This window comes from Ursus maritimus, unplaced genomic scaffold, assembly GCF_017311325.1.
Source record: "Ursus maritimus isolate PB19 unplaced genomic scaffold, ASM1731132v1 scaffold_12, whole genome shotgun sequence".
NCBI lineage: Eukaryota > Metazoa > Chordata > Mammalia > Carnivora > Ursidae > Ursus > Ursus maritimus.
Window position 1 is genome coordinate 19554815 of NW_024423564.1, and position 4552 is coordinate 19559366.

Genomic DNA, 4552 nt, shown 5'->3' on the forward strand with positions numbered 1-4552 from the left:
TGTACTACTTGGTATTACCCAAGGAATACAAAAATACTAATTCAAAGGGATACATGCACCACAACGTTTATAGCAGCATTATCAACAATAGTCAAACTATGGAAAGAGCACAGGTGTCTATTGACCAAGGAAAGGATGAAGAAGTTGTGACATATATACAATGGAATGTTATTCAGCTATCAAAAAGAATGAAATCTTGCCATTTGCCATGAATCTCAAGCTGACTCCCTGCTCAGTGTGGAGCCAGATGCAGGGCTCACTCTCACAAGCCTGAGATCATGACCTGAGCTGAAATCAAGAGCTGGATGCTTAACTGACTGAACCACCCAGGTGCACCAATGATTAGCATTTTTGAGCAATAGAGTATATTTTAATTAAGGTATGTATTTTTTTAGACATAATGCTATTGCACACTTAACAGACTATAGTATAGTAGAAACATAGCTTTCATATGTATTGAGAAACACAAAAAATGATTTGACTTACTTTATTGTAATATTTGCTTTCTTGCAAATGTTTCGAATTGAGCCCACAATATCTCTGAGGTATGCCTGTACCTTTTCCCAAACGAATCAATTACAATCTTTCTTTACTTGGAAACTTGCTACTGACCAGTGCACAAGGTCTTGAGGGCTTCTTGGTTTTCCACAGCTTTGGAGGGGGATCTGGTTCCAGGTTCACCTCCCTGCTCTCTGTAGTTTATGGCAAGAAATGCAAACTGGAGTTCTCCATTTATCCAGCCCTCCAAATTTCCACAGTTATAGTTGGGCCCTACAACTCCACCCTCACTACCCACACCACCCTGGGGCACTCTGATTGTGCCTTCACAGTAGACAATGAGCCCATCTATGACATCTGTGGTAGAAAATTCGATATTGAATGCCAAGTCTACAGTAACTTGAATAAACTGATAGGTCAAACTATGTCCTTCATCATTACTTCCCTCAGATTTGATGGAGCCCCGAATGTTGATCAGACAGAACTCCAGACCAGCTCCATTCCCTATCCCTGCATCCATGTCTCTCTGGCCACATATGCCCCTGTCATCTCTGGGGAGAAAGCCTACCATGAACAGCTTTCTGTAGCAGACATCACCAATGCATGCTTTGAGCCAGGCAGCCAGATGGCGAAATTTGACCTTCGCCATGGTAAATACATGTCTTGCTGCCTGTTGTACCGTGGCGACGTGGTTCTCAAAGATGTCAATGTTGCCCTTGCCACCATCAAGATCAACCGTACCATCCAGTTTGTGGACCGGTGCCCCACTGGCTTCAGACTTGGTATTAATTACCAGCGTCCCACTGTGGTACCTGGTGGGGACCTGGCCAAAGTACAGCGAGCTGGGTGCGTGCTGAGCAACACCACAACCATTGCTGAGGCCTGGGCTCACCTGGACCACAAGTTTGACATGATGTATGCCAAGTGTGCCTTTGATCAGTGATATGTGGGGAAGGGCATGGAGGAAGGAGAGTTTTCTGAGGCCCATGAGGCCATAACTGCTCTTGAGAAGGATTATAAAAAGGCTGGTGCGGAGTCTATTGAAAGAGAGGGTGAAGAAGGACAGGAATACTAAAGTTAAAAATGTCCCTGCTTTTACAGGGAACCTTATTCTGTCTTGAATATTGAAAAGTTGTGCTCTGATTAGTTAATTTGTATGTAGCGGAGTATACTTTCATATACAATAATTGACCTATACTTTAAAACATGACACTGTTATAGACCCAAGCAGCCCTTTTCTCTGATGGGTTTGAATAAATGTCTTAAGTGAAAAAAAAAAAAAAAGGATAAAAGTATAGAAAATACAAACTCAAAATGGCAATTGCCTTGGAGAGCTGATTAAATGGAACTCAATATACCCATTTTTTTTTTTTTCAAGAATTAGTTTGGTGCGCCTGGGTGGCTCAGATGGTTAAGAGCCTGCCTTCAGCTTAGGTCACGATCTCTGAGGTCCTGGGATCAAGCCCCACGTCAGGCTCCCAGCTCAGCAGGGAGTCTGCTTCTCCCTCTCCCTCTGTCTCTCCCTCTGCTTGTACTCTCTCTGTCTCTCTCTCTCTAATAAATAAATAAATCTTTAAACAAAAACAAAAACAAAAAGAATTAGGTTAAAGTCTAAATGGCAAAAATAAGCATTTGTAATTTTGGATGGAGAGAAATGAGTCTTGATTGTATTTTCTACTTTTCCACTGTTTTGTTTTGTTTTTTCCTCTCCAAGAAACATCAACAATAAACAAGCAAATCAAAACAGGTCATGTAAACCAAGAGTGCACACTTATTCTCAATACCGTCTGTAGTTGTCCCTACTGCATAGTATAAGGATGTTTCAAAGGTTGTTTGTATAGATTTTATAGGTTGTAGAGTCACATGAGACAAAAGCAAGCAAGTTCTGTGAATCAATAGATGGAATGACCTATTTAGGGTGGAATGCATAACAGCAAATGGTACGAATGGCAGGTCTGATGGCTAAAAGAAAAAAAAAAAAGATTTGGGAATATGTCTGTATAAATAAATTATGTAGGTAAAGATCAGGTTGTTACATCAATACAGGAAAGTTAGAGGAAAAATCTATTGTACGTGAAGTTTGTTTGCTAGGCTACAGATAGAGAAGATCTATATTTTGAAAGTGAATGTAAGATGTAAATTTCATAAGTATTTATAATCCAATGAAACAATTATAATCATTTGTGATTATCTAGACTATGATAGTCTTACTCATATAAGACATAATCACATAGTTTGACAGCGATAAGATGTGCTGAGTAAAAACCGAAATATATATCTATTTTTAAAGATTTTATTTATTTATTTGAAAGAGAGAGCATGAGCGGAGGGGGAGGGGCAGAGGGAGAGGGAAAAGCCAGCTCCTGGCTGAGCAGGGAGCCCAACTATGCTGTGGGGCTCGATCCCAGGACCCTAGGATCATGACCTGAGCCGAAGGCAGACGTTTAACTGACTAAGCCACCAAAGTGCCCCTGAAATATATTTTTGAAAAAATTTCTGGAATGGAAATTTGATTTTATTATACATTGTGGGATAAAAATGTTGTTTTATTTTGTTTTTTAGAGGGGAAGTGGCAGAGAGAGTGGGAGAGAGAATCTCAAGCAGGCTCTACGACCCTGAGATCATGACCCGAACCAAAATCAAGAGTTGGACGCATAAGTGGCTGAGCCACCCAAGCACCCCTAAAAAATGTTTTTTAAAATAAAATTCTTTGTTAAAAACATGTTCATATACCCTAAAGAACAATTTTAAAATATTTTATATATTGATAATATGCATAATCATGATTTTTTTTGCCTTGAATTAAAATAAATCTACTCTAAGACCTTTTCTGTAGTCCTCCTGCAAAAGTGATCATGCTGAGAGTAATGCCTTTCCGTTCAATCCTATTGTTTCTGGATCAGGAATAGAACATACAGACCAGTAAAAAGCAGTTGTTTAAGGCCTCTGTCAACCTAGAGGTAATTATTTTTAAAATCAAAGAGAAACATGCCTTCGGCCCCACCTGAACCACCCCAGCCCCTACATCTCTTAAGCTAGGTGCCTTGTAAAATATGTAGCCTGCAAAACTACAAGCAATTGATGCAGGCAGGCTGCTTCCAAGGACCCAGAGTGGGGTCCCTCAGGACCGCCAAGAGAGTCCTTGGCTTCTCACAGGATAGAAATCAAACACAAGCCAGACAGAGTGAAAGCAGAGTTTACCGAATAGTGTGAATGACAGAGAATAGCAGTGTCTGGGACACTTGGAAAGGAAAGGATAATGAGTCTCCCCATAGCATGGGGTTAGGGATTTATATTGGAAAGGGGTCTAGGATATGTGTTTCTCCAGGAATCCAGGGTAGGGTCTGATCAAAGGTGTCAGATGAACAATAGGTGTTATTCCATAAATCACTAAAGGGAGGCGGTATTGATGCGATTCATTCAAAGCTAATGTCCTAGAACGTGTTTGGGCTCCAGCTCTCCTTAGATATTATCAGGTGTTTGGGGGCCTAAGACAAAACTCAGAGAATGATTAACTTTCTTACTTCTCCCTTGCCTGGGAACACAGCTTCTTTGGTTCTTCCTCAGATGCAAGTTGAAATAGAGAACATGAGTAAATAGGGCCTAGCAGAAAAAAAGCAGAAATGGAGCCTTTCTAAAATGGAGCCCCTCAGCCTCTCTGTCTCACAATCATTCCAAAAATGAGAGAATCCAGGCTCAAGAACTATTTTAAGATGATACTGCTTAAGCCACTAATTTGACAGTTATGTTAAATATTATATATAAGTATATATAATACATATAATATATATAAATATGTATATGAAATTATTTAAAATATATAAACAAAAAGCTTCAGACTAATTTCTATGTTGTGGTGAGAGATCTATATTATTAAATGTTTTACTAAGTTTTTATGTGAAATACTATTTTCAACAATTTCTGTTTAGACCAACAGATCACACTGTTTCACTTCCACCCTTTTTGAAGAGTCTAGTATCATAACTACGTTGTACTGTAATTTATTTTGCTAAGGTTTCCTTTGAATATCATGAATTCTATTGTTTATGATTCA

The 4552-nt window shown here is 39.3% G+C and overlaps 1 pseudogene; it reads left to right on the forward strand.

Annotated features, from left to right (window-relative positions):
* Nucleotides 1-547: 547 nt before the first annotated feature.
* On the forward strand, nt 548-1759 carry LOC103669389 (annotated as a pseudogene).
* The last annotated feature ends 2793 nt before the right edge of the window (nt 1760-4552 follow it).